The sequence below is a fragment of the Gymnodraco acuticeps genome, unplaced genomic scaffold (genome assembly GCF_902827175.1).
Source record: "Gymnodraco acuticeps unplaced genomic scaffold, fGymAcu1.1, whole genome shotgun sequence".
NCBI classification, from domain to species: Eukaryota; Metazoa; Chordata; class Actinopteri; order Perciformes; family Bathydraconidae; genus Gymnodraco; species Gymnodraco acuticeps.
The window spans coordinates 337,051-349,511 of record NW_022990243.1 but is presented as its reverse complement, the minus strand read 5'-3'; the positions used below and the strand labels follow the sequence as shown (position 1 = coordinate 349,511).

The window sequence follows — 12,461 nt, the reverse complement described above, 5'->3', positions numbered from 1 at the left end:
TACCTAATCACATCCTACCTCACCGTACCGTACCGTATCTACATCCTACCTCACCGTACCGTACCTAATCACATCCTACCTCACCGTACCGTACCGCATCCTAATCACATCCTACCTCCACCGTACCGTATCTAATCACATCCTACCTCACCGTACCGTATCTAATCACATCCTACCTCACCGTACCGTACCGTACCTAATCACATCCTACCTCACCGTACCGTATCTAATCACATCCTACCTCACCGTACCGTATCTAATCACATCCTACCTCACCGTACCGTATCTAATCACATCCTACCTCACCTACCGCATCTAATCACATCCTACCTCACCGTACCGTATCTAATCACATCCTACCTCACCGTACTGTATCTAATCACATCCTACCTCACCGTACCGCATCTAATCACATCCTACCTCACCGTACCGTATCTAATCACATCCTACCTCACCGTACCGCATCTAATCAATCCTACCTCACCGTACCGTATCTAATCACATCCTACCTCACCGTACCGTATCTAATCACATCCTACCTCACCGTACCGTACCGTACCTAATCACATCCTACCTCACCGTACCGTACCGTACCTAATCACATCCTACCTCACCGTACCGTACCGTATCTAATCACATCCTACCTCACCGTACCGTACCTAATCACATCCTACCTCACCGTACCGTACCGTATCTAATCACATCCTACCTCACCGTACCGTACCTAATCACATCCTACCTCACCGTACTGTACCGTACCTAATCACATCCTACCTCACCGTACCGTACCTAATCACATCCTACCTCACCGTACCGTACCGTACCTAATCACATCCTACCTCACCGTACCGTACCGTATCTAATCACATCCTACCTCACCGTAACGTACCTAATCACATCCTACCTCACCGTACTGTACCGTATCTAATCATCCTACCACCTCACCGTACCTACCCATAAAACAGGGAAAAGTACCCAAAACTTCAAAATTGCAAGAGTAACCCCCCCCCTGCACAAAAAGGGCAGCAAATTGGACCCAGGCAACTACCGCCCTGTTTCTATACTTACCTCCATCTCGAAAGTCATGGAAGAAATAGTATATGAACAGGTCGAAAAGTACCTCGCGGAAAAGAAACTAATCTATGAATTTCAATCTGGCTTTAGAACATCCCACTTCCACTGACCACATGCCTTCTTTATTTGAGCGACCACCATCAAACAAGAGGTGGACGAGGGCAAGTACTGCGGCATGGTGATGCTGGACCTACAAAAGGCTTTCGACACTGTCAATCACCCCATTCTGATTGACAAGCTAAAAAGCAATTGGTTTTGATAAACTATCGGTGAGCTGGATGCAATCCCACCTGGAGGGGAGAGAACAGATGGTGGAGGTAAACGGTACTCTGTCCCCCCCCCTCCCAGTGAGCTGTGGTGTTCCACAAGGAAGCATATTGGGTCCGTTACTGTTCCTAATTTATGTAAATGACATGTCATCAGCATGTGACTGCAACTTGTTCCTGTTCGAGGACGACTCAGCCCTGCTGGTCTCTGACAGGAGCAGATTGCAGGTTGAAAAAAACCCTCAGCTCCGAGCTCGGCAGAATCTGCACCTGGCTCGCCGATAATAAATGATCATTACACCTGGGTAAAACAGAGTCCATTCTCTTCGGTTCGAAAACATAATCTCAGCAAATCCGACGACTTCTCAGTTGCAGTGGGCGACATTATTGTCACAAGTAAGAAGGAAATTACATACCTAGGATCTATTCTTGAGGCAAACCTCTCCTGTGACAAAATGGCATCCAATGTAATAAAAAAAGTCAATCAAAGAACTAGATTCCTATACCGAATCCTCCTCTCTGGTAAACAAGAACCACCCTGAAGACTCTGGCAGGAGCACTCATTCAAGGGTACTATGACTATGCTTGCACGTCATGGTACCATAGCACCTCCAAGGCGCTACAAATAAAACTTCAAACATCGCAAAATAACTGGTCAGACTAACTGCTTGGACCTTTCATCTAGAACCCACCTCACCTCTGCCCACTTTGACAACCTAGGATGGCTTAGAGTAGACGACAGAGTACAGCTACTTGCAATGGGCCTGGGTCTACAAGATCCACTCACCTCTATGGTACCATGTACATGTCAAAACTCTTCCCAAATAGGTCAAGGAATACCATGATCATAACACCAGAGGAGCTCCCACAAATCATGTGAAACCCAGATTTGGCACAAAAAAGGGGGAATACACGTTTCGCAATTATGCCACATCAAGGTGGAACGCTCTTCCCACAACTGTAAAGGAAAGTAAAACTATTACTTACCTTACCTTCAAAACCTCTCTTAAAGAGCACTTCGGGGGAGAGCATTGCAAAAAACTGGCCCCGGGTAATGGTACACATCTCAACCTGTCGTTCAATGGACAGCTTCCCCCCCCCATCTATGTATATACTCGCATTTTAGACTCTGTTACTAACTGTATATCCTGTAGACTTGGTATGTCTTAAATGTCCGCTGTTAGGATGTATTAGAACGAAATCTAAAATGGAAAATTGTAAACAAGCAATCTGTATGTAAAAAACCACCTGTATGTAAATTGTAATAAGCCATCTGTATGTCAAATATGTCTTATATGTCTTAAATGACATGATGAATTGGAAATGGGGGACCCTGATGTAAACAAGACGAAAGTCTTTCTCTGGTCTGCATCCCCTTAACAATTGTTATGTTTTGAGCTGTACTGTACTGTACCCAATATACAAGCTGTTATAAACTTTTCAATCAATCAATCAATCAAACCGTATCTAATCACATCCTACCTCACTGTACCGTACCGTATCTAATCACATCCTACCTCACCGTACCTTATCGTACCTAACAGTTCCTCTGTGTCCCGGTTTAAATCGTCCTCCTGTACCTCCTGAGCACTAACAAGTTCCTCTGTGTCCCGGTTTAAAGCGTCCTCCTGTACCTCTGAGCACTAACAGTTCCTCTGTGTCCCAGTTTTTAAAGCGTCCTACTGTACCTCCTGAGCACTAACAGTTCCTCTGTGATCCCGGTTATAAAGCGTCCTCCTGTACCTCCTGAGCACTAACAGTTCTTCTGTGTCGCGTGGTTTAACAGCGTCCTCCTGTACCTCCTGAGCACTAACAGTTCTTCTGTGTCCCGGTTTTAAAGCGTCCTCCTGTACCTCCTGAGCACTAACAGTTCTTCTGTGGTCCCAGGTTTTAAAGCGTCCTCCTGTACCTCCTGAGCACTAACAGTTCTTCGTGTCCCGGTTTTTCAAGCGTCCTCCTGTACCTCCTGAGCACTAACAGTTCCTCTGTGTCTCCGCAGGGTGCTTTGTGATGTGCTGGACTCCGGCCCTGGTGGTTCTGCTTCTGGACGGCCTGGGCTGCGAAAGATGTAAAGTTCTGCGCTACGAGAAGTACTGCCTGGTTTCTGGCCGAGTGCAACTCCTTCGTCAACCCCATCATCTACTCCTTCAGGGACAAGGACATGAGACGGACCTTCAAGGAGATCCTGTGCTTCCTGTGCCGCAGACGAGACGAAGACAAGATCCCCTCCTCGGGGGTGCACTTTAAACACGATGGAGCACGAGGTACTGTCCGAGAGTAACGGAGAGAAAACACGCACGCCCCTGAACGCACCACCCCGCTAAACAGATGATCTGCTCCGAAGCTGCGACTCTCTTAGAGGTTGCATTCAGGGCCACTCTGTACCTTTACCTATCACAAGAAATACCCCCAGAAAGTCACGGTTTAAAACCTTGCGGTGCTAATCTGATTAAAACAGGGTCAAACTCTACCACTCTGTCCCTTTTTGGGCTTTTATAGGGATATTTTCACAATAACACGGGTCCGCTGCTACACACTAAATGTTGCATTTCAATTGGACTCGTTATTAAAGAAAATCATGGTTCATTTTTTTTTTTTAATATATCTTCTTCAAAAAACACCCAGGTGCAAATCCGATAAAACGGGGTTCATTTAAAAATAAATAAAATCGAACTACCCTTAAAGCATATAGCTGATATTTTCACAATAAAACACTGACAAACTAAAGGTTTAGTTATTTAAAAAACCGGGGTGCCCACAGGGTTCATCTCGACCACAGAATAATCTGATATGTTTGTCCTTAGTTCCCTTAAAGCAGGGGTGGGGAACCTTTTTCCTCTCAAGGGCCATTTCAATGTTGACAACATCCTCCGGGGGCCGTGCAAATGGTTGACCTCTGCTTCCATCCATCCATCTTCTCCCGCTTATCCGTGGTCGGGTCGCGGGGGTAGCAGTTCCAGCAGAGAGCCCCAAACTTTCTTTTCCCTGGCGACATCAACCAGCTCTGACTGGGGGATCCCAAGGCGTCCTCCCAGGCCAGCGAAGAGATATAATCCCTTCCACCTGGTCCTAGGTCTACCCCTTGGTCTCTTCCCAGCTGGACGTGCCTGGAATCACCTCCCTAGGGAGGCGCCCAGGTGGCACCTCCTAACTAGGTGCCCGAACCACCTCAAACTGGGCTCCTTTCGACGCGAAGGAGGAGCGGCTCAACTCCGAGTCCCTCCCTGATGACCGAACTTCTCACCTTATCCCTAAGGGAGACACCAGCCACCCTGCGGAGAAAACCCATCTCGGCCGCTTGTATCCGCGTTGACCTCTGCTTAAAAAACTAAAATCACAGCCCATTCATTTGGCCTTTCTTTCATGCTGTGCAAAGAAAAAGCAACCTCTGAATCCAGATATCTCACCATGACTCGTGCATGCACGTGCACGGTGTGGCTTGACCACCAAAACAGAAAGATATGGACACAATATGTTTGCAAATTTATTTAGTTTCCTATCCATGTGGACATGATTTAAGTGGGGGGGGGGTCCTAACCTCCTCTAGGGGGGTCCGGGGGCATGCTCCCCCGGGAAGATCTTTTTGAATATTGAAGTTAAAAGCATCAATCAAAAGCAAAAATAATTGGCGTGTGTTTTATAAATGACCTCGAAGGCCGTATCAAATGTCCCGCGGCCTTTATACGGCCCGCGGGCCGGAGGTTCCCCACCCCTGCCTTAAAGCATAGTTGAATATTTCACAATAAAACCGGTTTCTACACACTGACTAAGTAATGGATGCATTTCAATGGGGCTCATTGTTATTTTCCCATTTACTTTTCACTCAAAAAAAATGTATGTGAAAATCAGATGAAAAAATAAAGAGGCTAACGAGTCCGCGCTTCACTTTTGAAACGTGAGACGTTAGCGAGCAGGTTTGCGGCCGATGGGATGCTGTGCGAACAGACGCTCACTTCCTGTCTCACAGTCGTTTATGACCTGAAACTAGAACGGGCTTTAAGGAGGACTTCCTGTGACTGTTCTGCAGAGAGAAGACGGAGACTCTGCAAACCTTTTCACCGTTTGTGGCTTTTATGTTTTTCACTTTCAAATGTGTTGCATTGCGGTTTGTGTCTGGGCAGTGCACGTGACATTTTTAAACGTGCACGTGACATTTTAAACTGCATGTGACATTTTAAACGTGCATGTGACATTTTAAACCGTGCATGTGACATTTTAAACGTTTGCGCACAAAACAATAAATGTTTGTCGTGAAATGTTGATTTTATTGTTTGCCAAATCTAAACCTTGCACAGTTTTGCTCAGTGTGACTCCAGCTTCCTCACGTCTGCGGCCGTGCGCTCCACTCACCAAACACGCTTAATGTTGCGGGTGCGTTGTCTGCGGCCGTGCGCTCCACTCACCAAACAACGCTTAATGTGCGGTGCGTTGTCCTGCGGCCGTGCGCTCCACTCACCAACACGCTTAATGTGCGGTGCGTGTCTGCGGCCGTGCGCTCCACTCACCAAACACGCTTAATGTGCGGTGCGTTGTCTGCGGCCGTGCGCTCCTACTCACCAAACACGCTTAATGTGCGGTGCGTTGTCTGCGGCCGTGCGCTCCACTCACCAAACACGCTTAATGTGCGGTGCGTTGTCTGCGGCCGTGCGCTTCCACTCACCAAACACGCTTAATGTGCGGTGCGTTGTCTGCGGCCGTGCGCTCCTACTCACCAAACACGCTTAATGTGCGGTGCGTTGTCTGCGGCCGTGCGCTCCACTCACCAAACACGCTTAATGTGCGGTGCGTTGTCTGCGGCCGTTGCGCTCCACTCACCAAACACGCTTAATGTGCGGTGCGTTGTCTGCGGCCGTGCGCTCCTACTCACCAAACACGCTTAATGTGCGGTGGCGTTGTCTGCGGCCGTGCGCTCCCACTCACCAAACACGCTTAATGTGCGGTGCGTTGTCTGCGGCCGTGCGCTCCACTCACCAAACACGCTTAATGTGCGGTGCGTTGTCTGCGGCCGTGCGCTCCTACTCACCAAACACGCTTAATGTGCGGTGCGTTGTCTGCGGCCGTGCGCTCCCACTCACCAAACACGCTTAATGTGCGGTGCGTTGTCTGCGGCCGTGCGCTCCTACTCACCAAACACGCTTAATGTGCGGTGCGTTGTCGGCGGCCGTGCGCTCCACTCACCAAACACGCTTAATGTGCGGTGCGTTGTCTGCGGCCGTGCGCTCCACTCACCCAAACACGCTTAATGTGCGGTGCGTTGTCTGCGGCCGTGCGCCTCCACTCACCAAACACGCTTAATGTGCGGTGCGTTGTCTGCGGCCGTGCGCTCCTACTCACCAAACAACGCTTAATGTGCGGTGCGTTGTCTGCGGCCGTGCACTCCACTCACCAAACACGCTTAATGTGCGGTGCGTTGTCCTGCGGCCGTGCACTCCACTCACCAAACACTCTTAATGTGCGGTGCGTTGTCTGCGGCCGTGCGCTCCTACTCACCAAACACTCAGTAAAACGGTGAAACCATTAACAAATATAAAAACTCTAAATAAATCACAAAGCACAAGAAATATAAATAAACAATGCAGTGTATAAAGAATAGGGGTTTCCTTTAAACACACTCAAAACTTGAAATCACAATTGTGTTAAAGTGAGACAAAGGTTAAAGAATAGGTGCACAGTTTTAAGAGTGAAAGCGTCTCTTTTATCAGAGGGCTGTTTAAAGCACTCATCCAGGTGCATGGGGGGGGTTAGGGTTATATATATATACGGTTATATATACAGTCTATGGTTATCCCATTGGACTACCTGATGCTGCCTTCAGGGACCAACACAAACACAATACAATGTAATATATGTTAAAGCATAAAGTGACACTCGTCCAATCCGCTCTCAGAGATCAGACACATGTATGATTGCATGAGAATGACAGGATGTGAAAGGTGTGTGTGTGTGTGTGTGTGTGTGTGTGTGTGTGTGTGTGTGTGTGTGTGTGTGTGTGTGTGTGTGTGTGTGTGTGTGTGTGTGTGTGTGTGTGTGTGTGTGTGTGTGTGTGTGTGTGTGTGTGTGTGTGTGTGTGTGGTGTGTGTGTGTGTGTGTGTGTGTGTGTGTGTGTGTGTGTGTGTGTGTGTGGTGTGTGTGTGTGTGTGTGTGTGTGTGTGTGTGTGTGTGTGTGTGGTGTGTGTGTGTGTGTGTGTGTGTGTGTGTGTGTGTGGTGTGTGTGTGGTGTGTGTGTGTGTGTGTGTGTGGTGTGTGTGTGTGTGTGGTGTGTGTGTGTGTGTGTGTGTGTGTTGTGTGTGTGTGGTGTGTGTGTGTGTGTGTGTGTGTGTGTGTGTTGTCTTAAAGCAGTCCAGATGTGTGTGTGGTTACACTGGGTCATGATCCTCGCCACATTTCCTCTGACTTGTTACTCTGGTATGTGTGTATGTTGCGCTTTATCTCCCACACACACACACACACACATGCAGCCTGTTATAGCAGGAAGTGTGTGTGCGGTGTGTTGTTCCCATGGTTTTTTGGGTTACATTTGAACGGAGACAATGTGGACTCTTAAAGGGACAGGCGCGCATTTTAAAGTGATGACTTTATATATTCAGTCTTTATTTTATATGTGTCCAGACTTCCATTCGATCAGCGGTTTGTTTTTCACATTCTAGGTTTGCTTTTTCAAAACATTTATTTGGGTTTATTTTTGTACAAAGATTGTTTAAAGTTTGATGAATAAATGTTTGAACCTGCTGCTGTGCGTCCGCTCCGTGTGCTTTGTTGTCCTTCTGTGTTTTTATTTGCATTTTATTTTGGTAGTGTGTGTTCCTCACTTCCTGGCCTCTGATTTGAATTAGTCTTTAAGGTGTTTTCAGGTCCTTTACTTCAGTACAAGTACTCATACAACACCGCTCATACTACATTATATATTTACTCTATATTATATATATATTAGCGTCTCGCTCTCATGCTTTTGAATAGCTTGGATTGCCGCCTGGAGGAGCCATTTCCATGTCAGTGTACTTTATTTATAATGCAATATAATTTAGAACACTAGGTGGCGACGATTAGCTGCACCGGGTGTATACACATATAAATCGGTCCAAACTGTTTTTGCTAAATGTATAACCTAATATATTTTATAACTCTGGGCTATATAAATAAACATTGATTTACTAAAAATAGTAATTAAAATTGGGGTCCTCAAACTACGGCCCATTTCTAAATGTCCCTCAGCTCACACCTGAAGCCTGCTTCTCTTGTACTTATATGTAAACAGATATGACAGAGCAGTATTCATGTGTCAATGAGTCCACTTTTTAGATACATTCAGTCAATTAAAACGCTTTCTAACAGATCTTAGTTGGTAAGAGAAAAGCCCAATAACTTATTCACATAACCAGCTTTAAATAAACCTTCATATTTCCCCTTCAGTCAATCTGAGGGTCTGTGTAAGGGATGAGCTGCAACAGGAGAAAGTAGACCCTCTGGAGAGCTGGGATGTTTCTCAAAGCTTTCAAGACTCATTGACCTACATTTGATTGGTTTGCTGAATTATGAGGCGATATACCCCCCCTCTAGTGGGGGTCCGGCCCCTCAGATGTTTCTCTGTGTGTGGCCCTCAGTGAGAACAGTTTGGACCCTCTTGATGTACATTATACAAGTTTAAATACGAGGTAAAGTGTGAATCCAGTATTTAAAGTTTAAAGTGGCATGAGAAGAAAATACTGTAGAACAAATATGTCACATTTGCATTTAAGTACAATATTGTTTCCTTGACTTCGTATTTAAACACATGATGTTATTATAATTCTGCGTCTATTTGGGTTTTTACTGATGCATTATTTCAGATTTAGCCCACGTTGCTGCCCGGTTGATATTAACCCGTACCTGAAGTACACGCTCGGGTTAAGGACTATTTCTCCTCGATGCTAACGGGTAATAAACATTAGATTCCTCTGGCTTTTAATTGGCTCTTCACTCAGGCACTTCACGTTACATTTAGGTATCTCGGATACGTTTTTATTTGCCAGAACGTGTCATCATTAAAACCCATTGTTTTGCATTCATTCAACCCGTTTAATATCGTACAGCCGATAACACTTCAGTACAATGCTTACAAATAAATGTGCTTTGAATGTGTATATACAGTATTCATTATAATCCCCACTCGTATCTGTATGACACCCTGCTCCTGTGGTACACCTCATCCTGTTGTTGTTGTTGTTGTTGTTGTTGTTGTTGTTGTTGTTGTGTGTTAACCCCCACTGTCTCCTCTGTCTGTAGAACTATAAGTCTCGTACTGCAGACCCCAAACTGAGCAGCACCAACGGGACGCCTCTAATCCATCGACAGGAAGCCCCGCCCCCTTCAGAGACCTGAGGAGGAAGAGGAGGAAGAAGAGGAAGACAGAAGCATTTTGAATCAGTTGTTAGAGTCCCGTTTCCTGTCTCTAAAAGGGGTTTTATTCCACGTTAAAGTGAACATCTTTGAACTCTGAGACCCTGTGATTGGTCCAGAGGACAGTCTGTGGACTCAGATCCTGTGATTGGTCCAGAGGACAGTCTGTGGACTCAGAGACCCTGTGATTGGTCCAGAGGTCTAGTGGAGGGTCTCCAGTCCTCCTCTGTTTACCTGCAGAACAAACAGGGACATGTTTCTATATTTTCCGACAGGAATGAAAGGCGTCCTGTGGGTTGCCAGGTTGGAAGGATGTGCAAACTGCTCTGTTTTCTTTGCAGAGCTGCATCCAGTCTTTCCTTATTGTTTAAAGCTTTGGTCCAGTCTCTACCGTTTTGTAATTAACATGTTTTTATTTTATTTTAAATTGCCTCCACTTTTGTGCGTCCTTCTCATCGTCCTGTTTATAGTGCGATCATGTTCCTGCATTTCTTGGATTGTAGTTTAACTTTCTGATTTAAAGACATATTGCAGATTGATAAAGATTAAAGTGTTTCTTCCCCTGCCAACATTAATACCATGTTTTAAATGTGTGTTTTATTCGCACACAGATGAGCAGTTTGTGGGTGAATTATTTTTGTTTTTTTAAACCTGTGACTAAAACAAAACTCTGAAACACCAAATCAAACCTGGCAACCCGTTCTCATTAACAGCTGATCTGAAAAGCCTTAATTATCATCCTGTTCAAACTGTAATAAGCTGCTTCATGAGACCATTTTAATTGATGTGTTTATAATTAGTTTTTACCTTTTTATTTTAATAATCATTTTTACAAAAATGCTCTGAAATTTCCTCCAAAATGTTTCCTGTAAATTCAATTTTTGCACTTTTTTTTTGACAATTGGAAATTAAGCTTTTATTTTAATTTTGTTGTGGCTGTTTGCATCTTTATGAAGAATATTTTTGTAAATTGTGATATAAAAGGATATTTATAATGTACAGTCTGTGGTGCGACTCAAAGCAAAGCTTTAAAGGTGTTCTCACTTTAAAGGGAAATAATGCAGCAGCTTTATTTTAATAATGAAAATTAAAGATGTTTTTAATATTGAACATTAAAGATGTTTTTTGACTCGTGCTTCAGTGTCCGTCCATGATCATCAGAGAACACATAATCTATCATTATATTTAATTAATTATTAATGCTTCTCTCAGATCTGGAGATCCTTTCTCTGTTTTAAACCTCTGACCAAATGTTAGAGGCAAGGCCGGATTAGTAAGGGAAGTGAGGAAGTGAAAAGTTCCTACTAGCGTCTCGCGCTCATGCTTTTAATTAACTTGGATTACCATAGGAGCCATTTCATGGGTGTTGTTGGCATGTCAGTTTACTTTATTTATATTTATAATGCAATATTATTTAGAACACTTTGTGGCGGGGGTTAGCTGCACCGGGGTGTATAAAGGGGGTCAAAGGTCACGGGAAGAGCGAGGACACAGGAGGAAGAGCACACCGATCTAACCAGCGAATGAACAGCCCGGCAGATGCTTAACATACTACAACCATTCATCAGTCATGTTCTGTATGTACAGCTACCTGAGGACATTATACGCAGGGTCCTTATCCTCGTTGTGCTTGAGGACGGGGATCCTGCCATCTGCACGCTTGCCCTAAGCTGCAAACAAATCAGTGACACTGTGAGCCAGCAGTCCTTTCAAGAGGAGGCCCACTTCAGCTGGCTGGACAGTCAGTTCTATAAGTGTCTCTCCCCCCCGTAATGTGTGTGACAAGATAATACTCCTTGGAGTGACTTAGTGGACTGAAAAGGTCATTGACTAAGACTGAGATCAGCTCAGTTGAAGTTCTGTGCATTTTCTGTCTGAATCATATTTGTCTTTTGACACTTCAATGCAGGCGTGGTGAACTGGAGAAACACTTCAGATGAGCACAAAGGGAAACACAGGAGGGCCTACAACATGTCAATGTGCAGCAGACTACAGTGCAGCAGTCTGCATGAAGACTGTGGAGCAGGCTACCGAGGAAGAGGACGAAGAGGAATCCTTCAGGGCTTCTACTTTGAGGACCACTTCCCCGGGTTCTGCAGCTGGTGACGGAGACACAAGTCTGAGAGGGGATGGAGTGGAGACACAAGTCTGAGAGGTGATGGAGACACAAGTCTGAGAGGTGACGGAGACACAAGTCTGAGAGGTGACGGAGACACAAGTCTGAGAAGTGATGGAGTGGAGACACAAGTCTGAGAGGTGACGGAGACACAAGTCTGAGAGGTGACGGAGACACAAGTCTGAGAGGTGATGGAGTGGAGACACAAGTCTGAGAGGTGACGGAGACACAAGTCTGAGAGGTGATGGAGTGGAGACACAAGTCTGAGAGGTGATGGAGTGGAGACACAAGTCTGAGAGGTGATGGAGTGGAGACACAAGTCTGAGAGGTGATGGAGTGGAGACACAAGTCTGAGAGGTGACGGAGACACAAGTCTGAGAGGTGATGGAGTGGAGACACAAGTCTGAGAGGTGATGGAGTGGAGACACAAGTCTGAGAGGTGATGGAGTGGAGACACAAGATCTGAGAGGTGACGGAGACACAAGTCTGAGAGGTGATGGATGTGAGACACAAAGTCTGAGAGGTGACGGAGACAGAAGTCTGAGAGGTGACGGAGACACAAGTCTGAGAGGTGATGGAGTGGAGACACAAGTCTGAGAGGTGATGGAGTGGAGACACAAGTCTGAGAG

At 45.7% G+C, this 12,461-nt stretch overlaps 1 long non-coding RNA gene across 1 annotated transcript; it reads left to right on the top strand.

Annotated features, from left to right (window-relative positions):
• The first annotated feature begins 3,321 nt into the window (after nucleotides 1-3,321).
• On the top strand, nucleotides 3,322-10,845 carry LOC117548912. Its single transcript, XR_004569394.1, has 2 exons — nucleotides 3,322-3,604; nucleotides 9,603-10,845. It is a non-coding gene; the product is annotated as an uncharacterized LOC117548912 (long non-coding RNA).
• The last annotated feature ends 1,616 nt before the right edge of the window (nucleotides 10,846-12,461 follow it).